The 27,713-nt window shown below is 47.6% G+C and overlaps 1 protein-coding gene and 1 long non-coding RNA gene across 2 annotated transcripts in view; one reads left to right on the top strand and one right to left on the bottom strand.

The window, feature by feature from the left end:
* LOC148163950 (uncharacterized) overlaps nucleotides 1-26,454 on the top strand; it is a 65,367-nt gene extending 38,913 nt beyond the window's left edge. The window contains exon 4 of the long non-coding RNA XR_015768640.1: nucleotides 26,368-26,454. This is a non-coding gene — a long non-coding RNA (uncharacterized LOC148163950). The remainder of the gene's footprint in view (nucleotides 1-26,367) is intronic.
* Nucleotides 1-27,713, bottom strand: part of LIPC (lipase C, hepatic type) — a 131,199-nt gene that overhangs the window by 73,063 nt on the left and 30,423 nt on the right. The gene's annotated exons all lie outside the window — the stretch shown is intronic.

Genomic DNA, 27,713 nt, shown 5'->3' with positions numbered 1-27,713 from the left:
CCCCAGAATTGTGTGCCACCGCAACTGCTAAAACAATCAAAATAGTGTTGCCTTGTATTTGTGGAACTCTGCTCCATGGTTTCATGGACATCGTTGAGCCCTGACAACTCCATTACCCTTATTTTATCTAAGTGCAAACTGAGGCTGGGTGAGGTTAACTCTGGATCCCTCCCACTGTGGACCACACCATGCTCTGTCGCCTCCTGGGTTAGCCAGCCTAAGTGAAGGCAGAGTGGAGTGGCATTTGCTGAGCAGAGCACCTTTGCTAGGCCCTGAGATTTGGTCTTCAGAACTCTGCCACCTGCATGACCAGCCTGAGGTTTGAGTGCCCACACTTACAGAGCCAAGTGGCATAGGACTGAGGTCAGACTCCCCCAGTGGGACTTTGGGCTCCTTAGGACTGTTTGGTTTGGGGCAAGTAACTTATTACTGGATTGTCCTCTGGATTGTCCTCATCTATAAAATATAAAGAGCGATAGTTCCCACCTCACACCTTTTTGGGAGGTTTAGAATAAGATAATGCTTAGGATGGACCCGCTATATACTAAGAATAAGGGTTAGTTACTCAAGCTACATTCTATGCTTCTATTCTAGCTACATAGTAATATTAATTCCAGCAAAATTAGATAATTACAGGAATATTACTCGATGACAGAGATACACTATAAAGCCTCCATGGCCATAGGCAGAGAACACGGTTTAGGTTCCTCCCCCTTGTCTGACCTCCCCTACAGGCCCTTCACAACCAGCAGCGCAGACAGAGCTGAGGAGCTAGCTGGGCCCCCGGCCATGTGATAAGAGCCATTGTGCTTCTGGGTGGAAGGGCTGGGGAGCCTCTCTCTGCAGCCAGAATCCGGGTGGTACCTCTGTACTTGGCAGGCACCGTCCCTTTCTGAGGCCGGGAAGGCTGAACAATGGGCGCTCTGTGGCTTGCTGGGACCGTGTCGCGGTATCTAAATGGGTCAGTAATGCCGCTAAGTTGAGTGGGCCCCCGGCTCCGGGGCATTTGTGACAGGGCAGGCAGAGAGGCTGCTCACTCTCCACGTCTGTTGGCACCCCAGAAAGGGTCCACCTGCAATCATGTGCCAGGCAGTGCTCCCAGCACCACGGAGCTCCCCCGGGGATCCCCAGCCCTCTTGCACGACAGCCTGTGGTTAGTACCAGGAGGAGGGGGAGGGGCAGTGCTGGGACCCCCTGGTCAAGCAATGGCAAGTGCCCACCAGAGCCTGAATCCGATGCTTGTCCCTAGAGTGGTGCCCCTCACTGAACAACAGGGTGGGACCGTGGAGTTGTTGCTGCCTGATCCCTGGCTACAACCCTGTAACTGGTATTTAGCAGAGACATTGCTTGGGAATCCATCAGGACTTTGCTCTCAGGTGTAGGGGCGTCGCGGGGAGAGGGACAGATTAAACTAACCTCACACCTCTTATGTTCCAGGTGGTGTGCCGGGCACTTCACATTCATGTTGTCTCTTAAACCTCACAACAGAGGTAATAGCGTAACTATTCCCACTTTACAGGCCAAGAAACGGAGGAGTAAAGTGACTTGCCCGAATGACACAGCTAGTAAGCAGTAGAGTTAGGATGAGATCCCGTGCCTGGCTCAGACCCACACCCTTGACCATCTCCGGCATTGCCTTGCTATACTAAGCCTCTGTTATTTCTCCCTTGAGTTTGGGGAGTTGGGAGCCCTCTCATTTCTTGAAATGCCAGCTTCTGAGCTGCCGGCTTCAGGGCTTTCCTGGGCTCTTGGGGCAGGGTTGTGTAGACAGGATGTGTGCCCTCCTGATGCTAAGGTTGTCAGGAGCTAAGGACTGGGTCTCCTATCCTTTGGACAGGGCTCCTTTGACCTGTTCTTAAAGGGTGCTTTTGTTTCTTCACTTGCAGATTTTAGGGGATAAATCTGAGAATGACTTCGAGGCTGTAGTCTACAAATCCAACACCCCCCCACCCCCCGTGAACTCCGTTCCACCCAGCCGATTCAACGGGAGCCCTCTTTTCTTCGCAGGTGAGATGCAGGCAGGCTTCCACCTGGGTGTAATTAGACTCCTCTACGCTCCCTGGCTCTGGGCTCTCCCGGCTCTCCAGAGACCTGAAGGTTTTGCAAGTGCTTCTCCCCTCCCTAATACCTGGTTGGCTGTCATTCATCAGAGCCGCAAGCCACCAGGGAACACCTCTCCTTGCTTGGCCTCTGCTCCCCGGTTGCTTTGGAGACAATTCAGGGCTCCACCCACTCCTGGACCTGGGTTCCCAGAGCCAGTGATGATGATGGGAGAAACTCTGTCTCCAGACTTCACTATGGTGTTTTAATTTATATTCATCGGGAGAGTGGCAGATTAGAGGTTGTGAAACTATCAGAGAAAAACAGCTTCTAAAAATACCAGTGTTGCTAGCGCGATGGGCCCGGTTTGGAAAGAGGGCATCTTGCATTTCCCCGCCCCCAGGTGAGAAGACAACAGGGTAATTATCCAGTGAGCGGCGCTGGCTGGTGGAGGGGCAGGGGTGCCGAAGACTCATGGTGCCTATCCGCCCGCTCCACGACAAAGGGGCGTGCTAGAGCCCTGTAAATAATAGTTCCAGATTAGCTGGAAGGGGGGATGCTGTTTCAGAAAGTGAACAGCTTCAGCAGTCTCTATTTCTTTCCTGGCAGAAACTCCAGTTGTCTTTGTGGGGCTGGCCCGGCAGTGAGGTCACCGGGCTAGAAGTTGTGAGGGGCCTCATTGTCACTGGTGCCTGCGCCCATCTCCTCCAGACCCCTCTCCCCTGCAGCGGTCATGTGTGTCCCCCCGGGGCCTGCCACCCTCCTAACCCCACCCATACTTCAGTCCTGACCCCATCACTCATCTGGGCTTCTGGCAAGTTTCCCTAAACTCTCTCTGGCCCAGTTTCCCAGTTTTTAAACTGTATTGAATAATAATCCCTATCTCGCATTCATTGGGGGTTAAAAAAAATAAGAATGAAATATTACAAAGGGCCTGGAGCATGATACGGTCCCAATGCATCTAGTTTTTCTTTATAATATAAGCAGGTAGGTCACAGGAAGCACAGCTATTTAAGAGGGTGCTTGAATGAAGCACAGATAGTTGAATTTCAGGCCATGGGGAAGATATTTTTGGACTGGTGAAACTTTCTGGACCCATTCAAATTCTATGGAGATGTCTATCTCTTTGGCTTATTTGTAGGGTCAGCTCTGCATTATCACGAAGTGGAAGAAGGCCAAGAGAGATCACAGGTATTGCTTTTACAGTTTGTAATGCTTTTTCAGATACACACTCAGCATTTTCAAGTAGCTATCAATGCTGCAATTTGCAGATGGTGAAACCAGAGGTCAAGATTAAGTCCCTTTTTCAAGTTGGAGGTCTGGACTCCCAAATCCTGGTTTCTCCCCGCCCCCCCCCACCCCGCCCCAGTAAGATGTACTAAGGAAATTCATCCCTAGGTTGTCAGAAGATGCCGGGGTATGGCCCATATTAGAGGGGGTCCCAGGTATTGACAAAAGGAAGTATGAGGGGGAAGAGGTTTGCTCATCTGTAGAATTATTTTACTATAAGACTGGACAATGAGAGGTCAAAAAATCCCAGGATTTCTTCTGTCTTGGAAACTTCTCCCTCTCCCCAGACCTGATCCCTTTGGGCTAAAGGCCCCAAGCCTGGGCTTTACTCTTCTGACATATTTCAGAGGATGAGGCAGGTCAGAGAGGCAGCTCCCGAAGCTTCCAGGAAGAAATGGGGAGGAAATGGAGCTTGGGATTGTTTTCCTTCCAAGATGCCTACCTCTGAAAACAAGGCATTCCTACAGGTTATTAAGACAGAATGGATACAACAGTCACTACGCCCAGCACCCAGCACTGTGCCCGATAGGGACTTAATAAATAGCTGTTGGATGAGTGGCATAGATAAGGAAACTGAGGCATTTGGTGGCTCCTTGTAATCGGTGGCCAACCGGAGCGTGGGCCCTGGTCTCAGAGAACCACACCCAATTCCTGGCTGAAGTTGGGCTTAGGGATTGAGTAAGCCCACTTCCTTACTTTACTGATGAGGAAACTGAGGCCCAGAATTGTGGAGCAACCTGCCACAGGCCACATAGCTTCTCAGGGGCAGAGCTTGGTTTCCCTGACCTCTGGCCTCTCGGCCACACGCTCACAGTGTCGCCGACAGCAGGGTTTTCTGATGTATCCGTCACAAGCTTACCTCAAACCCCACAAATACTTCAGCTGAATTTCCTTAAAATAACTGTTGTGATCAACTGAGTGTGCTTATAGGTACGGGGGGGTGGGGTGGGGGGTGTAGGGGAAAGAAAATCCTGTCAAACCTGCTAATTGCTGAGAAAACTGCTTCTGAATGATGGTATGTGCTCTGGAAATGTGTACTGATCAGTCAGCCTGTTTGGGCTGCATTGTTTCTGGAGCAAGAACCATCAGGTAGGGAATAACGTGACTGATAACCGAGAAACAAAAATGCAGTCAGTTTTAAGTGACAAATCCTCCTGAAGCTATTTATTAAGGGACTATCTGGAAATGCCCAGATTGAGACTCTATAGTTTTCTCATTTTTAGAAGTTCTAAGTGCCCAATAAAAGCAATGCTGTTCCCACCGCTAAGGAACAATTGCTAGTGTTTATTAAGTACGTACTATGTCCCAGGCACTCTGTTAAGTGTTGTGCATGCATCATCTTTACTCCTCATGACAAACCTAGCAAGTAGAGGAATACCTGTAGCCCCGTTGACACGAGAGCAAACTGAGTTTCTGCAAGGTTAAATCATTTACCTACTTAAGATCTACATTACTGGGGCGCCTGGGTGGCTCAGTCGTTAAGCGTCTGCCTTCGGCTCAGGTCATGATCCCAGGGCCCTGGGATCGAGCCCCACATCGGGCTCCCTGCTTGGCGGGAAGCCTGCTTCTCCCTCTTCTACTCCCCCTGCTTGTGTTCCCTCTCTCTCTGTGTCTCTCTCTGTCAAATAAATAAAATCTTAAAAAAAAAAAAAAAAAAGATCTACATTACTAAGCAGCCCAGCTGGGACTTGGACCTAGGGGTATTTGACTGGAAGATCCCGAGTCTCATTCACGAGAGTTCTAAAGTCAGCCTGTCATGTGTAGTCAGAACTGCCCTTGAAACTCTTGTTATCACTCATACAGGATGGAGTTCAGCCAATACAGGCATACCTCATGCAGGAGATACTGTGGGTTGGTTCCAGACCACCCCAATAAAGCGAATATCACCATAAAGTGAGTCAAATGCATTTTTTTGTTGCCCAGTGCAAATAAAAGTTACATTTATATTATAATGTGGTCTGTTAAGCGCGATAGAATTAGGTCTAAAAAGTACATACTTTCATTAAAAATACTTTGTTGCTAAAAAATGCTAACTATCGTCTGAGCCTTCAGCAAGTCATAATCGCTGACCATAGGTCACCATAACAAATATGATAATAATGAAAAATTTGAAATATTGCTAGAATTACCAAAATGTGATGCAGAGGCCCAAAGTGAGCAAATGCTGTTGGAAAGATGGTGCCGACAGATTCGTTCGATGCAGGGTTGCCACAAACCTTTGGTTCGTAACAAAACACACTATCTGCAGAGCGCAATAAAGCAAAGCGTAATAAAACAGGGTATGCCTGTGTTTGTCCCAGTGGATCATCAGATGAAGGCCAGGTCGAATGAAAAATAAGTGTCTTTGTATGCTAGAATCATACTCAGGGCAACAAGATGCTCATGCAATGTGGGGCACAGAGGAGGAAAGTGCGCCCCACCTTCCACCTCACACCCACGGCGGGCTTGTGCTCACCCAGCGGCCTGGTGAGTGGAACCATCCCTGTGCTTATGATTATTACTGTTCTTCCTCTCCTGTGCTAGCTCACTGGTTGCTTGCCAAGCACCTGTCCTTGAATTCTTTCAAGTTCAATGCATCTAGGAAGGAATTCCACCACGTTATTCCCCAAGCTTCCAGCTGGTAAATGACACAAACAAACACCAAGCAGAACAAGTTCTTTGGCTCTCATGGGCCGGTGTTCAGTCTTTTGCAGGCCACACATTTTGCTCATGTCCTTTTTTTTTTTTTTTTAAGATTTTATTTATTTATTTGACAGAGAGAGACACAGCGAGAGAGAGAACGCAAGCAGGGGGTGTGGGAGAGGGAGACACAGGCTTCCCGCGGAGCAGGGAGCCCGACACGGGGCTCGATCCCAGGACCCTGGGATCATGACCTGAGCTGAAGGCAGACGCTTAACGACTGAGCCACCCAGGTGCCTCATGCTCGTGTCCTTCTTAGTGAGGTGCCCTCTGACTGCTGGGCGGTGGGAGCAATCCTGTTTCCCGTGCACTCGGGGTCCATGCTCACATCATCCACTCATCCCACCAGCACTGACTGCATGCAATGCCCAGACCTCCAGGGTACGGGGTCTCAGGGAAGCATAGCTCCTGGAGAGGGGGGGACACAGGAGAGAACCAACGAGTACAAGACAGCTGGACACTTGGGCTTGCAGCAAGCGGAGGTAGGGCAGGCATCTCACTAGGGCAACCAGCTGTCCTGGTTTACATGGGACTGCCTGATTTAGTGCCAGAAGTCCCACAAACCAGGAGATTCCTCAGTCCAGGCAAACTGGGATGGTGGGTCACCCTCACCCAGCCGAAGGAGACGAGGAAGGGACACTCCAGGTGAGACCGATCCAATGTTTAGCACTTCTCTGGGCACATTAAAGAGAGAGAGGGAGAGAGGGGAGGGGGAGGCGGGCCGAGGGACAGACACGCGAAGGGACAGTGGCACAAGAGAGCAGCATGGATAGAGTGGAGGGTCTGTGTCGAAGAGTGGTCCGGCAGGAAGCTGGGGGTTGTCTTTTCCCTGGAACCTACTTCTAGGAAACACAAAGACACCCTGGCTGCCTGATGCTCGGGAGGTGCTTCCTGGGACAAATTCTGGAGACATAAAGAGAAGCCTGCTGTATGGGGCACACCCGCTTTGGGTCCGGCAGTCCTCAGCCACACTTCTTGCCGAGCCCCTCACCCCGCTGCCGGCCCCCCACACCATGGGCTGCGGAGCTTCTCACTGCTCCTTGTCACATCTCTATTCCGCATGGGGAGTAACCTCAATGCCTCTGAAGAGAAGGGGCCCAGGCCACACTCACTCTTCAAGCCTCAGTGTCACTGGGAAGGAGGCATTGGGCCACCTGGAAGGCTGGCCGACTCTGGACCTTCCCTGATCCTCAGTAATCTGTCAGCAGGGATGGCAAGAGCTCCCTCGTGGGGAGGTTGTGAGGCCCAAACACGAGCATGTCTGCCCGAGGGCCCAGTCTGGTGCCCAGCACGCAATGTGTGCACGGAGGAGCAACGTCCAAGCCGAATCTCTGAGGAGGAGCTCTCGGGTGGAGGAGGGCAAGGACACTCAGAGGACCGAAGGCACGGAGCCCTGAAGGAGCCTGTGAGCGGGGCAGTGGCGAATGGTGCGGGGGGCTCACCCTGCTAGCCAGCCCCACCTCCAGTGCTCCCGGACACCATGGATGCCCAGAATCTTTAGAGCCATCACTGACCCCTGCCTCCCCTCACCCTCATGAGCAGTCACCATCTTCTGTTAATGCTACCTCCTAAGTCTCTCTTGAATCCCCTTTTATCGGTCGCCACCCTTCCAAGGGACCGTCAGCTCTTTCCCAGCTGTTGCCTCCCCACGGGTCTCTTCTTCCACTCTGGCTCCTTCCAGTCTATTCCATGCACCGGCAGCCGGCGTCATCACTGTGGAGAACACAGAGCTGACGCTGCCATCCCCCTACTAACACCCTTCGCTAGATACCTGTTGTTCTTGGGGGAAGCCAGCCACAAGACCATCCTGGGTGCTGACTCTTATGGTCTAGGACCACACTTTTCAGCTGCCCCTTGAGCTACGTTCCTCCTGTCTCCACCCTCCTGCCACGGTGGCTTTGCTCAGTTCCTAGAACACGGCTCACTTTTTTTTCACCCAGAACCTTGACTTGCAACCCACGGCCTTCCTATTAGCCCAGTTAACTCCTAGTCACCATTTAGGTTTTCATGTAAATGCCACTTCCTCACTGTGTCCTGTAGCATTCTCAGCGTGTTCCCTCTGCGGCAGGTTTTATTTAAGCACCTTTGAATCTGGGGGAGAAGGCATTTTGAGAGGCAGCGTACCTAATGGTAGGAGCATGAACTTGGGAGCCAGGGTGCCTGGGCTCAGAGCCTGGCGCTGACACTGGCTGTGGGGCCTGGGCAAGCTATTTACCCACAGGGTGCCTCAGTTTCCCCATCAGTGCAAAGGGATAATGATAGTCTCCATCTCGTGAGTTGTTGTGAGGATTAAATAAGTTAATATTGGTAATGCCCTGCAGAGCACCATGTCCAGTCCATAGTAAGTGCTCTACCAGCATTTGTTACATAGATAAAAGAACTGCCTCCGAGCATTTTGCTCACACCCCAGGCATGGTATCTAGGACACACCTTTAGTCAGATGTGCTCATCCCTGCTTCCTCTCAATCATAAAGTCCTTTTGAAGGCAGGGAATATGGCTTAGGCATCTCTCTGCATGCTGGTGCCCAGGAAAGTGCCCAGCGCACAGGGAATTATTGACAAATAGAGTTGGAAAGGAATAATGTGATGAAGAAGGGTTGAGATGTCAAGGATAGAAGAGAATACTAAAGGCAGACCTGCATGCTCAACTCTACTCATACCCATTAGAACAACAGGCCAACAGACAGGATCAGAGGGGATAATTCTCCCAGGTTTTGGTGGCCTGCCCTCTTTGGTAGACTCAACACCACTGGTGGATTCCCCCCAAGTTTCCATAGAAATTTTCTCAAATAGCTCAGGCCTCAAGAAGAGAGTCCACATTGGACATAAATTTAAAAACAGATAATAAAAACTTGAGGAGTGATCTGGGATGGCTGGGAAAGTCACTTTAAAAATCCCCCTTTAAGTATGGAGGGAATTAAGATATTTGATTAATAGATAAATCTCCCGGAGAAGAAATTAGAAAATACTCAGTTTTCTTGCTTCAATCGCACTTTCACAGAGCTATTAAATTACCTATACTAAGTAAGAAAAAAAAGAGTATTCATTAAAAAAACTGATTTAGGACAACTTGCTAAGAGATATTTTTACTCAATGAGCATGGTATCATTGGAGGCCGCTGGGCCCTTTAACTCCCCAAATTTACTTAAAAAATAGATGGAGAGCCATCTTTCTACTTTTTATCTGTGGTTTATTTTGGGGAATGGCGTCTGTATGCTGAATGGTGATGTGGCAATGAGAGAGACTCGGTGAAGGGACACAGGAGACCCCTTTCTATCCTGACAACAAGCTCCCCTCCTACCCCACCCACAACTCTAGGGGTGTGCATACGCGCGTTCCTGGGAAGCTTCTGCCAGGTACAAAATCTCCTTCTCTCTTCAGGATCGTGGGTGTGATTCTAAATCACAGCTCAGGGTGTCAATTGTTATTTGCCAAATGTCAGAACAGAGCCTCCTGGAGTTGGACTGTGTCTTAGAAAAGCTCCCCTCAATGGCCACTTCACTGGTCTGTAAAACTTTTGTAACCAGTGGTCACATCTTATTCTTGAGTAACCTGGCATTTGATAGAGGGAGGATTGTATCTGATACTCTGCATAGTTCATATGATTTGCATGTCATTTCAGGAATGATAAAAGTGAATTAAAGATAATGTAAAATATTGATTCCCTTCTTGAAGAATTTAATTATTTGGTTGGTTAGCTTTGAAGAATATAGGAAATACTTGTTCTATACCCACATCATTTTGTTCTATGCCCACATCACTAGGGAGACCATGGTTTAGGCTGGAAATCACACTACTGCTCAGAGACACACCCAGCTACCCTCTCACTGAGTAAAGAGCTCCCCTAACGCATCCCTGATGGGCGGTTGTAAAGCTGGCCAGGTCTGAGAAATCATGCAAGTGATCTGTGCAAGGCTCTGGATGAGAGTTAATTGCTCCAGGAGACCCAGTTTGTGGTAGAGTCAGGTCTCAAACATAGATTTCCTAACTTCTAATCCTGAGCCCTTGCAAAAGTCCCCAAACCCAGGGCCAGGGACTGGTATTGATCTTTTGGATAATACCACACCACAAAGTTTTTCGGCTTACTATGGATGTTTGCCACGAATGTTGCCTCGGAAACATGGGATGTCCCCATCAGAGGGTTGGACGGGACATTCCAGGGGTCTTGTGGTCTCCTGTTGTCCCCAGGAACACTGCTCAGGGCGGATGGGCCCAGGCGAGGAGGGGAGCAGTGCCCAGAACTCGAGTGGCCACAATGGCCCCACATGCCTGCTTAGTGACCTTCCTTCTTTTCATGAACTGTTTCTACCTACACAATCTAAGAGGTATATATGTATTACTTGCCATTTTACAGAGGAAGCAATGAGGCCCAGAGAAATTAGGTAATTTACTGAAGACTCAGGTCTGCCTGACTTCCAAGACTGAGGAGGCTCTTCTCACGACTCCATGCGAGTAGACAACCCTGTCCACAAGTTGATTGACTATCTGGAGGCGAGAAGGCTGGAGAGCAGGAGAGGGAGGATGAGGCGGATGGAAGCTTTTCTCCAGTTCACTTTATTAAGATTATTTTTAAAGATTATTTTTAAAGCATGGGCTACCTTTAAAAGGAAGGGTCCCTACTAGATGCCTCCGGGGTGGAAACCGGGAGGCTGGGGGCCGGGCTGGGAGGGAGACTTTTTAGCATACACTGTGTTGCACCTTTTATAATTTTGTACATGCACATGAATTACCTTATAAAAATAAATAAAATTTAAATGTAAAAAAGAAGAGAAAGATACTGTAGGCACTTGCTAATAAATTTAGTCTGAGACAAATGGGAATACAGAACACCATGACAAGTGTCTTCCTACTTCTGACCCCCAGGCCCTCCTGCCATCCTCCTTCCCCCAGTCAGCCACTGGTATTGTTCTAGAGACACTTATAAGCACACATGTGCATGTGTCCTCTTTTACATAAGCTGGATTAGGCCATACAGACTGGGTGGTGTTTTGTTCTTTCACTTAAATCTTGGAGGCCATGTACTGAGATTTGTTTATCCAGGTCCCTGTTAATAGACATTTACATTGTTTCCAGTCTTTTGCTAATCCAAAGTGAATTTCCTTTCTTTCTTTTTTTTTTTTTTTAAAGATTTTATTTATTTATTTGAGAGAGAGAGAGAGAGTGAGTGCAGGGGGAAGGGTAGAGGGGGAAAGAGAATCTCAGGCAGGCTCCATGCTGAGTGCCGAGCCCAACACGGGGTTCGATCCCACGACTCTGAGATCATGACCTGAGCTGAAATCAAGAGTCGGTTGCTTAAACAACTGAGCCACTCACTTAGGGACCCTTTCCCCCAAGTGAATATTCTTAATATGTCTTTCTATACCATGTGCAGGTCAATCTGTAAGATACACATTGAGAAGTGCAATTGCTGGTTCAAAAGATATCTGTGTGTCTTTAATTTTTAAAAATTGTTGGTGTGGTTTAACTTTGAGACGTACTGCCAGGCTGTACCCCCGAAGAGGTCATACAATTGCCCTTCCGCCACAAGGCATGAGGGTGTTGGTTCCTTACAAGCGGGAAGCATTTTTGCAAAGTGGAGCAAACTTTTCTTCTATAGAAGAGAGGTCTGTAGAGACCCAGTGCTTTCAATTGAGAGCTGTAAGGATTGGTGCTGTGGCCTCTCCAGGGCAGGGGCAGGACCCTAGATATCATGAGCATTTGTCCCTCTCCCTGGGGACTGGGCTTTCCCCCTCCACGAGCCAATCTATGGATATTTATGGAGCATCTATTGTATGTCATGCACTTTACCAAGAGCTGAAGGGATCATCAAGGAATCAAAGACTCTGGACCTGCTCTCAAGAAGCTTGTAATCTAACTGGGCAGCTTACAAATCCCTTATGAGAAGAGAAGCAATGATACAAGGCCAGGAGCCAATGTTCGAAGTGGGGCTTATGGACAACAAATGTCTTAGGAGTTTGGGCGAGTCATATCACTTCTAGCTGGTATGCTCTTGGGAACACTGCTCAGAGAAAGCAGCATTTGATGCTAGCCTTGAAGAATGAGGAAGATTTTTCTGGGCCAAGAGGAAGAAGGTGGGTGTTAGAGGTGAGGGATGGATTTTTAATTTCTAAGCAGTAATCAGTTTGTGCTGACCACTTGCCAGATACAGTGCAAGACACACAGTCATTCATTTGCTCAAGCAACACATACTGCATGCCTTCTGTAGGCCGTGCAATGTCCTAGGAGTCTAGAGAACTTAGATTCTCGGCACTTTCATATTTGTACGACTCATTTTACAGACAAGCAAACTGAGGCTCTGGGGCTGTTAAATAACTAGCCCCAAGTCACCGTGCTAGTGCGTGGCCAAGCTGGAGGTTTGATGTCAGTGTTCTGATCCTCACTGTGGTGCTTTCCCTTGCTAACTGTGGCAGAGCCAAAGTACAGAAGGAGAAATACACAAGATGTGTTTGCTAGACAAAATATAGGTCACTCTATGAAAGACAAATTGGGCACCAGACCTGAGGTCTATTCAAGCTGTCCAAACTGCATACCCTTGTAACAAAACAATTCTGTAAGAAAAGATGACATTTCTGCGGCCTGAAATTTCACGCCTATGCAAGTGGTATTTATTTTTCCCTGCAAATTACAATCTGCATTGACATTATTAAGGAAATCACATGGACCCAGCAGAAAATGAAGAATCCAACTGATTATTTTTATTGCTATAGAAGTCCTTTGTAGGCAGGCTGGGAAGAGACCCAATTTCATTTGCTTGTAATATTGCAAATGCCACTAATTGCCTGTCTTTGGTAAAGGATAGAGACAAAGGAGCTATCAAAGGTATTTATTAGAATTTCTGTTTGGACAAATTAGCTTTGCATTTCAGTGGCCTTCATCTTGGTGCAGAACACCAAAACTCCATGTGTTACTAAATGATAGTCCTGACATCACCTTTCCTACTGTTTCTACAGTTGTTTCTAGCAATGTCTGTAAAGTACTATTGAATTGACTATTTTCAGACAGATTTTTTTTTCCTGCAGAAGTTGAACTATCAGTCTATTGCCATTCAATTCAATTTAGTAGTTATGACAGTTGGAATAACTACATTGCATCTTAATATGTGTATCTCATGCATAAATTACATTGTTTGCCCAGCAGTAATGAGCAGAGAAGCTGCCAGGAGACTGAAAATCAGTGCTCAGTAGAGAACTGGGTCTTGTAGGTTGGAAAATGTCCATTGAACATTTGAGAGTCCATTGGTCTTCAACTCTGGGGCCATCAGAATGTGGGCCACATGGTTGGTACTTAATGGATCTTTATTGACAGGACAACCCATTAATGCTTATAAAAATTGGCCTACCTCTCTAGTCTGATGTACATTTTCTCATTCATTCTTTCATTCATTCATTCCTGAGAGCTCAGTATTCTTGGAGGTATGAAGAATTATTCAATTTGTCCATTGAATTACACCTCTGTAAAGTGACAAATCAAGTTCACAGAACTTCTAGTAGAGCAAGGTGGGAGGTGGTCTGTGGCATGAAACAACACCCCTGGGAGAGATGGTGTGTCATAGGCTTAGAACCAGACTCTGAGTTCCAATTCTTGGCTCTTATGCTTACCAACTGTATGACCTTGGGCAATTTGCATTACCTTCCTAAGTTCTAGATTTCTCATCTTTGAGATGGGGAGAAATCACAGTAATACCTACATGGTACGGTTCCGAGAGGAGTCAGTGAAAGAGAGCTTGTAAAGTGCCTGGCACTCAGCTCAAGAAATGCAAGCTATAATAATAATAATTACTATTCTTGGAGTTGAGTCATTACTTCTGGCTTGGAGGCAAGGCGGGTGGGGGTGGCTTTGGTGTGGGTTAAGCTTGGGTATGCCGAACTGTGAGGGGGAGGTGGGCCTTTTGGGGTCAGGAGCTGAAAGCTAGAGCCTGGGAAGGTGGGTGTGGGGTGGTTAGAGGTCCCTCTGATGGGAACCGAGGGAGAAGAGAGAGGGCTGGAGAGGTGGGTGGACCAGACCATGGAGGAACTTGTAGACCTGCAGACTGGCTTGTGGTTAAAATTTTCTCCAAGAATCAGGCCGGTCCTCAGAGGTCAAGGAGAAGTGACCTGGTAAAAATCAGTTGCTTGAGGCCAGGCTCCCCTGGAGATTAAGTATTTTATTCTAAAAATGAAATTCAGTTACTGCTCAGTCAGGCAATTTCTCAAATTAAAGCAAGCAGAAAACACGGGCATTTTCTAACTTCTACATTATCCAGCTCTGAAACTCTGTGGGTGCTCCAGCAGGGGCAGGCGGGGCAAATGGACACATGTCTTCTACAGGCTGAAAGGGAAAAGCATTATCAACGATTTTGGAACCCTTTTCTTTTCCTCTGTGTGGGTTTTGTGCCCTTTACAATGACAAGGTGAATATTGTCCTCCCCCCGCCCCCGAATTACTAAACTTCAAAAGTGCTTTGGCCCACATAATGTCTCCTGACCTTCGGCCGGTTCCAGTCTGTCCCCAGGAGCCGAGTCTGTGGTGGGTGAGCTGTCGGGGGGGGGGGTGGTTTCTGGAAACCAGGGGCCTTGCCCCTGAACCATGGTCATCTCACCCCTGCTTCCTTCTTTCACTTCTTTTTTCAGCTCATGGAGCCTCAGAAGCACCTTTCCTCTCTGGCCAAAGAGATACCTTGGCAGAGAATATCAAGGCACATTCTGTTTAAAAAGGTAGGAGATGGGGGCGCCTGGGTGGCTCAGTCAGTCATTAAGCGTCTGCCTTTGGCTCAGGTCATGGTCCCAGGGTCCTGGGATCGAGCCCCACATCGGGCTCCCTGCTCAGCAGGAAGCCTGCTTCTCCCTCTCCCACTCAACCTGCTTGTGTTCCCTCTCTCACTATCTCTCTCTCTGTCAAATAAATAAATAAAATCTTTAAAAAAAAAGAAGAGTAAATGGTTCACAAGTGCACACCATTATAGGTTTGTCACTCTCCACTGTAACCCTTGTTTGCTGTTTGCTCTCCTTTGCTTAATGGTTCAGCTTTTGGAACATAGTTCACTCTCCCAAGGAAAAAATGGAAAATCAAACCACCTAAATCAGTGAACTCCCCAGGAAAAACAATGTACTTGAAAATTCTGGGAGTGTTTGGGGTCATACTGGGAGGTAATATGGCTTTAGTCCTTTTCAAGTGAACCCCCTGGCTTAGTGTAAATTTCCCTTCTCGCTGTCTCTCTGTCAAAAAATAAATAACATCTTAAAAAAAAAAAAGGTAGGAGATGGCAATACCCTTTTCCTGCCTGGAAGAAGTTCTACAGACCACTGGCTGGCTTCATCCTCCAAAGCCTGTGGACTACAGTTGAAGGGAAAATTTTTTTTTTTTGAAGATTTTATTTATTTATTTGAGAGAGAGAATGAGAGAGAGAGAGAGAGTGCACAAGATGGGGGAGCAGGAGAGGGAGAAGCAGACTCCCCACTGAGCAGGGAGCCAGATGCGGGACTCGATCCCGGGACTCCAGGATCATGACCTGAGTCGACGGCAGTCGCCCAACCAACTGAGCCACCCAGGCGCCCAAAAGGGAAAATATTTTTAAAAAGGAAACGTGAAGAAGCTTGCAAGGGAAGACCCTACTCAGAGCTCAGCACACACTGACCGACGGGCACCATCCTGACACGCTGCTGTCATTTGAATGGTGTGGATTGAGCCGGAACAAACTGGATTGCTGTTGGGGTGCAGAAGAACCCAGGCATAGTGCAATCCAGCAGAAATGGGGACAGAGAGGCTATGGAGCTCAAGGCCATTTCTCTGAGCTCACTGCTACCAGGCAGCAAGCGGAGAACATTTTACAGCCCCCATGGCCGCTCCCACCATCCATTTGATGTGACCACAGCCTTCTAGGAAGGAGCCCTCAGCCTTGCTTCATAGGTGAGGAAGTTGAGGCTCCAAGATGCTAACTGGCTTGACCAAGATGTCACAGAGCTGCTAGCACCTGGCGGGATCAGGGCTTTGGATTCAAAGCCTGTGCCCTGTCTGTGACATCATGCCACTGTCATTTGGTATACGGCCAGCAGAGTGGGGCCCAGCCTGGCTGACAGACTGACCCCCATGTCTAGCTCTGTGTGAATTGCTCTGTTTGGGGCTCAGTTTTCCCAGCTGTACGAAGGAGGGGACTGACTCCAACTTACACTATGATACCACCCAGTGCCTCGTGTTTCCCCTGGCTGTCTCATTAGGTTCTGCTCTGAAAGAACCTGGTCTGCTTTCTTCCCAGATGAGTTCTGGGCACACCTGGCACTCTGCTGTACGAGAGACGTGGAGAACCTGGGTGCTGGAAGCCCAAGTTCATTACTTCTGTGCTGGTCCCTTAGCCCAGCTGGACTCAGTGTCTTCATCTGTAAAATGGGGACATATGGGAATACCTTCCTCCCAGGGTTGTTGGAAGAAGCAAGACAATGCATGGACTGTGCTTGGCATGCTGACTGGCATAAATGTCCCCTAAATGATCTGTCACTTTTATTTATGTTTTAAAATATTTTATTTATTTATTTGAGAAAGAGAGAGAGAACATACAAGCAGTGGGAGAAGGAGAAGCACGATGCTGGGCTTGATCCCAGGACCCTGGGACCATGACCCGAGCCGAAGGCAGACACCTAACTGACTGAGCCACCCAGGCGCCCTGATCCCTCACTTTTATTGCTGACATTTGTTCAGTCCTCACCGTGTGTCAGGCACTGTGTTAACCAGTTCACATAAAATAACTCACTCAATCCTTTTAAATGACATAATGCAGGCAAAAAGCTTCACATGGGAAGTGCTCAGAGTGGTTCCTAGTGTTAAGATGGTGTCTTGCCCACAAGTGTGGGCCCTATTCTGGGCTGCTGCTTTCCTGGGGACCAAATGCCATGACTTAGCTCTCGTGGCCCTTTGACATCTCTCTCTGCTGTAAATCCACGCCTTGCTCAAGGCCTGGCCCGGAAGACAGTGCCTAACGTTTCAGTGGGTTACTGGTGGACACAGGTGTGTGAGCCAGCTGTTGCAATGTAGTCAGGAGGACCCCTGCAGGGTGAGTATGAGGTGTGGTCGTGGGAGACGGGAGGGGCACAGTCACCTCTGACTGGAGGGCAGGAAGGTCAGGAAAGGTGTAGGGGACAGAAGATACTTGAGTTGGGTCTTGAAGGAAGAACAGAAGTTTGTGGGCAGAGGAAGGGAAGGAGGGCAGAGTCAGGAAGTCATAGGTCACGGGAGATGGTCAGCAAGCAGGCCGGGGGCGGGGGGAGGGTGCAGATGGCAGAGGGCTTTGGGAGCCAGGCTAAGTTGTGTTTCTCTAGAGGCCATGAGGAGCCACTGATGAATCTTAGACAGGGAAGAAATATGATTAAGTCTACCTCTTTGTAAGCTCACTAGGATTGCAGGTAAAGGAGGGATGGGAGGGGGTGGCCTGTGAGGGACCTAGAGCAGGAGCACAGGGAGGAGGGGGGGAGGGCATGAAGAAGATGGCAGCAAAGGGGTGTAGGGGAGGGGATTGTGTGAGAGACATGGAGTGAGACATTTAGTGGCCTCCATGTCCACTGAATCACTTGATTTAGACACTGGGTGGATGTGGGGTAAGGGAGAGTGAGATGGCCACACTGACTTCCAGTTCTCTGACTAGGGAGGTCCAACAAGGGAGGGCTGAGAAGGGCCAGGGGACGTGGCGTTGGAGGAGTTGTTCCTCCGCAAGGGCAGTTGGGTGGATAGAGATGGGTGCCCCTCTGCTGTGGCTGTTGGACCGAGGTCCTGAGTACATTTGTGGGGGTGGCCGGGAGATTCACCAGCCAGCTCTGGCTGTCCCAGTGTGGGAGTGACTTTGTGCCCTAGGTCACTTCGGGCAGTTGAGGGGCCTGAGGATGTTTAGCCTGGGTGGAGGGGACCGAGAGAGGTCGAGGAAGCTGTCCCCCTTCCTGTCTTCACGGAGGAGATCTAACTCTTTGTGCTCCCAGATGCCGAATTCTGACACGTGAGTGAGAGGCAGAAGGAGTTGGATCTGGGCTCGATGTAAGGGACACTTTGTTTCTTCCTCTACAAGACGGTGACAAAACACCTGCGTCAGGGGTGGAGGAGGGTAGAACAAGAAATGCATATGAAACGCTCTTTCCTGCTCCCAGCGCAGAGGATGCGCTCCCTAACAGTCAGGATGCCCCTGAAGGAACTGTCCCCTCCTTCTCGGCCAAAAGTCCCCATGCTCCCCTGCGCCTGTCCCTGGAACTCTCCCCAGGGAGGGACAGTTGCTTCATGATGGATGTAGAAGGACCTGGGATCAAGTGGCTGAGGTGCTACTTTCCCATCCCAAGACTGCACTATTCCTCGGTGAGTAGATGGAATTGGAACCGGTGTGGCTGCAGTGTGTTTTAGCTGACAACGAGTCATGAATCAATGATGGTGAATTTCCTTTTAACAAGATCTGTTATGATGCAAGACAAGATAAAGAATGTGAAACAGGTGGAGTCCACCGGGGAAATCGGAGTGACTGGCCCCCACTTGTGTAGGTTGAGGATGGTCAGGATCCTTGATCTTATCAGAGGCAGTTTGGCAGACTGGGAAAGAGGGAGAGATTTGGGGTCAGGGAACTCAGGAGAAATCTCCGTCTCCGTCCTCTGCCAGCTCCATGATCTTGGACAGGTCACCTAACCTCTAAGGCTCATGCTCTTCCTTCTTAGCGGGAGATGACGTATGCAAAACCCCTCTCTGTGCCTGGCGTATAGGAAGTGTACAGGAAATTTTAGCCAAATCTATAGCTGAACCAGCTGATACGAGAAAAATATTAACTGGAACGGTTTCCTCTCCTCCTACCTCCCGGCTGCATCTTGGGATGCTGTCCCCAAGCATTTCCCCTGGAGTTCTGTCTGTGGGTTGTCATTTTGTCTGTGTGCCTTTCATCCTCCCAAAGTCTCGTTAATCGCACAGGAAGTGGGTGGGTAATGGGCTTCTCTGTTGTTCCACTGGCCTCCCTGTGAGCCTCACTGTTTTGCTTTCCTCACCACGGGGGCTTCTCACACCCTCTAATGACTGTTTCCTTTCAGAAATGGCATATTTTTAGACGAAAGCATTTCCTGTGGCTCATCTCCCGACTCTGGCAGATCTCTGATTTCTCATCAGTTTTCCCCGCCTCTCTCTGGTCTCATAAAACCCACCCCAGCAGCACGTGCACCGCAAATGCAGGAACCACTTGCTCCCAGTAGCCTTCTTGGCTCTGAGCTGATAACCTGCGCTCAAGGGCTGGGGCCGGGGCCCGGGGGCCAGGGGCCGGGGCGGGGCGGGCCTTGGTTGAAATGTTGGGTCCCAGTAGTGGGGATTCAGCTCCCCTCGGCCAACCCTGGAGGGTGGGGGTCGTGATGGTGGTTTCAAAGTGCCCCAAACCACTCACCCTTCTTAGTCAAACCCAGATTGAAATGACCCCCTTGACCTTCTATTAACAACACAGACATACCCGGGGTTTGAATTATGGCTTCTCCATTGACTAGTTTGGTGAGTGACTTAAATGCTCTAAGCCTCGGTTTCTTTATTTGGAAATGGGGATAATATTAGTAAGCCTCACAGGGCCATTGTAAAGATTATATTAAGTACAGTATATAAGCAAAATACTTAGCATCCATACCTGGCACTTAGTTTCTCTTATTTTTAATTTAAATAAGTATCATAACTTAATTAAAATTGCATTTTAAATTGATAACATTTATAGTACTATAATTTATTATTTAATTATAATGATTTGTGCATGTGCTTTACTCCCCTCACTGACTGTAAGCCCCTTGAGGGAAGGGTCTAGATCCTCTTCATCACTGAATACAAAGGGCAGAGTGAGCACCCAGTGAATGTCTGAGGGGCTGAGGAGTGTGACCCAACATTTTTTGGACCCAAAGGGCTTCATTACACCTGTCAAGTATGGAAAGCTTGTGCAGGGGTTCTGTGTGGGGCCTGGAGGAAGGTAATGAGAGAGAGTACATGACTAGCTCTTGACCCCTGGGCACTCCAGTGGGGAGACAAGTAAGATCCAGAAGGAGAGGAGCCCAAAGAGCATTAGGGGAGGGAGAGGGCCTGTGCCTGTTCTGGCTGGGGGAGTATTGTCCACAAGGACAGCTATCACTGGGTGAGGGGGAAAGATGGGTGGAGGACCTTCAGGCACCTGCCCTCTGTAAGCCTCTCTACACAATGAGGATTGGATAGCCATATATTTCTGTTTGCTTTAGTTAATTTACTCAGTTGATTCTCATTTTTGGAGCCCTGACTCTAGGTGGTTCTTTTAGCCAAACCTCCACTTACACCTAGACCACTATGACCTGTGTGTGTCACTCAGATTGTCTCCCCCCCGCCCCCACTCCATGAGCATGACAGACATGGCTAATGGATCACAGCGTTCTTCACACTGAGGCTGGTGTCATGGCGGTCATCCCGGATGGAATGGAATTGCTCCTTAGGCTTAAAGCCACTTACCATATTTGGTCTAGACTCTTAGATTACTGGGTATGGCCTGATGCCTCCATACATTTCGAAAGCTTATAGTTTCCCCCACAAAATGCTACTGTGCTTCAATTCCTTCTACCTTTCTTTATGGAAGCCTGTTTCTTACTCATTACTGGGAAGATTGGAAAAGTCTTAGGTGTTAGGAGGATGAAAGGCAGACAGACAAAAGGCCAAGTCTCTACCTTTATCTACTCATATCTGGCAGGTGTTTGGAAAGAGCTTAAGTTTTGACTTTGGATAATGGGTTAAAATGTGATTCTTTCTGTATTTTTGTCTTTAAAAATTTTGTATTAAGCAAGTATTACTTTCTTAATAGAAAAAAAATGCACTTTGGGATGCCTGGGTGGCTCAGTTGGTTAAGCATCTGCCTTCGGCTCAGGTCATGATCCCAGGGTCCTGGGATGGAGTCCCGCATCGCTTCTCCCTCTGACTGCTTCTCCCTCTCCCTGCCGCTCCCCCTGCTTGTGCTCTTTCTCTCTCTTTCTGACAAATAAATAAAGGAAATAAATAAAATTAAAAAAAGAAAAATGCATTTTATAATAATGCATTTTATTTTTTTAAAGATTTATTTTTATTTATTTGAGAGAGTGTGCATGCGTGCACACACCAGTGGGGGGAGGGGCAGAGGGAGAGAATCCTCAAGCAGATTCCCCACTGACCAGGGAGCCCGATGAGGGGCTTGATCCCAGGACACATGAGATCATGACCTGAGCCAAAACCAAGAGTCAGATGCTCAACCGACTGAGCCACCCAGGTGCCCCTATAATAATGTGTTTTATTTTAAAGTTTATAAAACTTACTCAGAACTTATCACTATATATCCTTTTGTACCTTTTGAGCAATGGACCATGTGAATATACTACCTCATAAAAAATAAAGTCAATACATTAAATGCTGGTCTTTGTGTTTGTACATGTGAATACCCTCTTTTATGAACAAATTTCCCATTTACAGAGTCTTTTGAAATTCAAAGAACATATTCTGTGATGGTAATGAGGATGATGGAAAGTTGTCTAACACTGTGAAGGATGTATACCTGGGGGTGATTGATTTTCAAAAAAAAAAAAAAAAAAAATCCAGAACAGTTTTTAAAAGAATCTAGGTGGAGGGGAAAATACTGTAGGACAAAAGGAATTTGAACTTAAGCCCTAGTGTGCAAGGTCCCTTTTGAAATTTCATGCCTAATTTCGTATTTGTAACTTTGTATTCTTTTTCTTAAAGTGACCCTCCCCTTCCTATCCCGAGCTATGTGGGGCTTCAGGCCCCATGAAACCCGGCTGTGCCCATATATAGAGGGAAATTCTTCTTGGTCTCTACAGGGTTCAGTGTCCATCAACCTTACAGCTGGAGTGGGAGCACCTGCTTTTTTCTCTATTCTTTTCTTGCCTCTTCTGCAAGATCCATATTTGTTAACGGGAATTCACAGGGAATTACCACTCCTGGGATAAGTAAGGCAACCCCAAGATTCTCAGCCTCCTTATCTGAGCCAGTCGGACAAGTGGAGGTGGCCCTTTTTTGGAGGCTGCTGAGCTTTGATTCAGAGGGGCTGCAGGAGAAGCCCTCACTATGGCCTCAGGCTCAAGCCAGATCTTCCTGTTCCTTGTGAGGGTGAGAAAGGCTGACACTGTCTTCTTTCTTAGGTCCCCAGGACCCTGTGTATGATTGTGACCCTGGTGGGCCAGGGAGTGATCTTAGGATCCTTAATAGTCCAACATGCTCATTAAACTATCTGCCTTTATTCCTTCTAAGTTAGATGAAAAATAAGAATTATAGTGAGTCAGTGTTGAGTACTTATCATATCTTGTCATTATATTTAGATCAAGCAGAATAACTCTGGGTGTGGACAGGGCAGCAAAGCTGAGGTGTAAGTAAATACCTCTGTACAAAACTAGCAGCTGTGCAAATAAATGGGCAGAGGATCCAAAGTGTACAGGAAGGGAAGAAACAATTTACTGGAAGTGGATTGTAAAGCACAAAAACCTTAATGAGGTAAACATATTCCCAGATTAACAGAGTTCCATGGGGCGTGCATAGGGTAATTCCTCGGTGTCTTTATGACTGAACACTTAAGTGGTCTGGGGTGGGCCTTTGTGTGTTTACAAAGTTCCCCAGATGATTCTAATGTGAGTCCAGGGGTGAGAAGCACTCCAGAGTTCAACGGTATCAGTAGGGATCAATCACAAAGAAGATACTGTCCCAGAGCCTGGAAGGGTGAACTCATGTTGGGGATCACACCAGGATTTGTGGGGACCCCTCTATCTCAGGAGTTAGACCAAGAGATAAATCCTTATTCTATAGAGCAGTGGTTCTCATACTTGAGCTTGCATCAGAGTCCAGGAGGGCTTGCTGAAACCCGGATTGCTGGGCCTCTGATTCATTAGGTCTGGGACTCAAAAGTAGACATGTCTGACAAGTTCCCAGGTGATGCTGATGCTGGGAGTTTGGGGACCACACTTTGGGAACCACTGTCATAGAGGACAAGGGTCTTGGTTCTGAGAGGCAGTGTTGGGGTAACAGATAGAGTGTGAGCCTGGGGGTCCAGTGCCTGCCATGGTTCATGCACCTGCCGTGTGGCATAGGGTAAGCCATGTGCCCTTTATGGGCCCAATGTGTTCATCCATAATCTGGGGCTAAGATGAGCTGCTTTGCCTATTCCCAAGGGTTGAGTGGGATAATCAGGAATAACTCTCACCCGGCCCTCACCAGGTACTGAGCATTTTCCGTGCATTATTTCAATTTACTTTCTCAACATTTCTATGAAGTGGGTCCTATAATTCTTATTTTACAGACTCAGAGACTGGAGTTCAGGAAGCTTCATCCCCTCGTCAAGGGCTCTGTTGTCAGAGGCAATTCCAGCTGACCCCAGAGCCCAAGCTCTCAACCGTTGAGCCAACCCTGACCTTCGGTGGGAGACCCTGTGAACACTGAGACTTGCCAAACAATCCTTAGCTGTGGTTTTTCTGAGTGGTGAGCAGGATTTGATGTAAGGGCTACCTAGTGGGCGAATCAGTTTAAATCACAGTGAGCAAACCCCAATTAAGTCAAGTCTGGGCAGATAGGGAGGGCTCCAAAAGAAAACACAACAAAACACATCAATCACTCAGTTGCGATGTTTGAGAACAGGCCACTCAGATAAGACGAAGGCATTAATTAGGAGGAAAACGGAGCAGCGCAAACAGCCGGCGGGAAGACCAGAGGGCTCTTTAAAAGCCCGATGGAAGCCCAGGAAACCTGCCTCCCAGAAAACCTGGCGGCAGATCACAAATGCTGCAGCTGATGCATTAAGTCAAAGCAGCCATCTTGGGAAAAGGGCAGCTTTGAAAAGCAACAACAAAAAAAGAGGCTCACAACAGGGGACCAGGAAAAGCCACCAAGTGGGACCCGATACGTACAAATTAGAAATTATGAGCTCAAGAGCAACTCAGGGGAGCTCACGGATATAAGGAGCCCATAAACAAAGGTTCTGCACCCCAACATAGGGGAGCCCCAGAGGCAAGCACGTTTTGGTCTCTGGAAATAAGAGAGCCCATGTTCACAGGTGGGTGAGACAGATGATCCCTGAAGGCCACTTCAGCTCTCAGTTCCCAGGACCCTCTGTGAGTTGGGTTCACGCATCATTGGTCTACCAGATTTCTTTCCCCAAGTAAGCAAGTCTTTGGGGAAGAGTACAATGAATGAAAACGATTTTGACTGTCAGAAAAAAAAAATGATGAAATTTCATGCCAAAGTTTACCAGGGAAAGAAGTTGTTATAACTATCACACATGGGTAGGAATGTTGTGTAACAGATTACTTTTATAAAAAAAAAAAAAATGGGATTGTTGTGAGGGGTCAGGTAAGTCAGTGGATGTCTGAAAAGCACTTTGGAAATTGGAATTGTTATTCATTAGAATAAAGGCATCATAAAAAATTGGGATAATTTTCTGAATGAAGAGATGTGAAAAGTGACTTTACTTAGTAATTGCAATAACATATAAGAGTTTCATACTATACAGAAAGAGAAGGAAGAAGGTATGAGCATCCCAGGAGGTAAAATGCTCAGCTGAGGGTGATAATGAAATGGGGCCATGTGAATGCGCAAAAAAATAGATGATCTTTAATGTGGACAAGGTCATGACACGTTCGGCAATGAGTAAACCAACAACTTATAAAATGGTTGTCTCTGACCTAATGGGTATAAACCCAGAAGGATTTCTGTCTTTGGAGCCTGTTTCTCACCTGTAATGCTAGTTTGGTCAAGATTGCTAATGAAGTATTTAAGATAATGCTAGAGCCTTAGAACTTAAAGAAGCTGTGGAAATAATGTAGTCTATTGATTACTTTAATTTTATAGGTGAGAAAACTGAGACCCACTGGGCAAAGTTGCTGGTCCAAGGTCCTATAAGCAATTAGGGAATGCACTGTATGCAAGATGGAAACCATTAATCTACCTTTCATGGATCTGAGGTATCTGATAAAAGCCATCTTGAAGAGTGTGGGGGATTTCTGAAACCTTTCTAGGTTGATGAGGTGGAAAGTTCACCAAATGCTCTTTCAGAATGCCCCACTGTATTGCTGTATAAGACAAGTCACTGAGATGGAGAGTTAGATACCTCATGACTAGTAAGATTTTCCAAATAATCTTATATAAGTGATTCCTATTAATCACACAGATGGGACTTCACAGTGAAATCACAAATGAGTTTAGAACAAGCAAAATGATGACAGCCCAAACATCTGTTGGTTTGGGGACAAAGTCTTCTTATTTTAGAACTGGCATTTAATCATCAGAGATGGGGCTCGATAGGACTTCAGAGGATTTTTAGATATCCGCCAGAAGATCTACCTCCTCTGACCCTGTGTTAATTAGACATGATAGAGGGACGCTTGGTGGCTCCATCGCTTAAGCATCTGCATTCGGCTCAGCTCGTGTTCCCAGGGTCCTGGGATAGAGTCGCGCATCGGGCTCCCTGCTCAGTGGGGACTCTGCTTCTCCCTCTCCCTTTGCCTGACGCTCTGCCTGCTTGGGCTCTCTCACTCTATCTCCCTTTCACTGTCAAATAAATAAATAAAATCTTAAAAAAAAGAAGTGATAGACACTGGGGTCTATGATTCTCTCCCTACTCTCCTGTGCTCTATACTTAGATTGACCACACACTGCAGAGAGTAGAAACGATGACAGGGGACAGAGAGCCCTCTTCAGAGACGTTATTTGTGATGACTGTATTTTCAGACTCTGGCGTACCGGTCCTGCACTCCCAGGACTCGTCTGAGCCTTCCTGTGATAGCTGGTTTCCTAGGAGTGAGGATGCCTGGTCTAAGTTCTTCACTCCCTCCCTCCAGTGTATTGAATTGATTTTGAACTCCTCCCCATCACACATCAGCCCACTTCTAGCTGGATATTCGGTCTTCCTCTCTTTGGTCCAGTCCAGTCCTGTACATCGGTCATTTCCTATAATCCTTATTTAATGGGTCACCTTAATCTCCCATTTAAAACCTTTTCCATTGTTCCCATGGAATTTCACGGAATTCTCTCTGAATGTGGTTTTTCTTAAATCTTAAGTCTTCATTAGGACTATGTAAGAACACGGTCTGTGTCAGGAGCCAAGTGTAAAAACTGCTGCATCTCATAAGCACCAATTTTAAGTAAATATCAATCAACCGATAAACACATCTTGATCCAAAGGGCAAAGAGCTGAGGGTAGGGAGGCAGTAAACAACCTCGTCTGATTGGGAGGACAGGAGTGACACAGGCAAAATGTAGGGCATACGTGACAGAGAATCTTTTCTTTCTCTGCTCCCTGGGGAGGTAAGATAGAGAAACCCCAAATGCCCAGGGAAGTGATAGGGCTGCAATAATGGGGCTTTTCTTTACTCCGCTGCAAACCAGTAGTAGTCATATTCTTTTATTTGGACTTCAGAGGTGAAGTAGAAGAAGGACCCTACCTGTTCTGATGCCCGATGAAGCCACGGAAAGTTCTAGAAAAACAAGAAACCTGGAAGGGACTGACCCCAAGAAGGTGAAGGTGAGTTAGAAAAACTGCTTTCTGCAGAAATGCGAGAGGACTCAAGGACGGGCTTAGTTTGAGGTGAATAACAGCTAAAGAACAGCAGTTAAGATGCTTAATGTTCCTATGTCTTTAAATCTTGCTCTAAATAAAATGCTTTGTTTGTACTAGTTGTTTGTTGTTATGTGCTCTTTTAGTGAGAAGGTCTGCTGAAGTCTAGTGATGTGGGGAAGCAGGCTGGTATCGGACTCAGCTCACCATGTGGTCGGGGAGCTGGGAGCTCTTTCTCTCCTCTCTCTCTCTCTCTATCCCTCGGAGGCTGTTCGGTCACTTGGGGGCCGCGCCTGGCCACAGTGTTCGTGGCACTGAAGTGACTGGTGTCGCTGGCCTGTGAAACATCCACAACGAAGACCACACTACTTCAAGGTGGAAAGTGACACACATACGTGCACGGATGAAAACTCAAGTAGGTAGCAAGTGTGTGCTCCTTGAATCATGATCTCTTTAACACAAAACAGTGCTTTTGGCAATTTTTCCCTCTCAAGTGAAAGCTTTGGATTTCAAATGGGGTTATTTGCCTTTCATCTGTGCTTTCTCTACGGTTCTATTATCTGATCCATTACTTTCATCTCTGAAACCTGTCATTGTGATTCTCCTATCAATGGAACGATCCCGCCAAAAGCTTTTTACTCTTTGGGTCAGAAGCATTTAATATCAGGCCATTTAAACGATTGTATTTGTATTGATCTCATATTTGAGAGTCGCTCAAGATGTCCTGGGAAATCAAATGTCCAAAGATAAATGAGTGCTTTTCTTTGATGTTTGTTCCCAGATGAGCAAAGCAGGTGAGGGTCCCCGAGAGAGTGCTCCCTGAATGCGTGTCAGTGTCCGGGTGGAGAGGAGACTCTCTCCAGGCGAGCGGAGGAGCATGGCTGACCTCGGGCTGGTTGCAGGGGCCCTGAGGGGGTAAAGGTGGCAGGTGCCATAGCTTGAAGGTGAGCCGTGGGCAGGAAGTTGGGGTCTGTGTGGGCTGTCGCCTTACGGACACCCCACAGCAAGAGAGGGGGAAAGGAAAGAGCAGAACAGATTCCAAAAGCTTGATGTGGCCTAGGGCATAGACTCCTATAGCGGCAAAAGCATTTTTGGTGACGCTCTCATTTGAAGACTTCAATCAGCCAGTTAGAAGATTGATGGCACTTCCCCTGGGAGGGGCTCTCCAGGTTGTAGGAAGGCAGAACGCGCACTGCAGCCTCCCCTCA

The sequence above is a fragment of the Eumetopias jubatus genome, unplaced genomic scaffold, assembly GCF_037043125.1.
Source record: "Eumetopias jubatus isolate StellerSeaLion01/CBP00866 unplaced genomic scaffold, mEumJub1_p1.0 scaffold_7, whole genome shotgun sequence".
NCBI lineage: Eukaryota > Metazoa > Chordata > Mammalia > Carnivora > Otariidae > Eumetopias > Eumetopias jubatus.
This window is presented reverse-complemented; position numbering and strand designations above follow the sequence as displayed.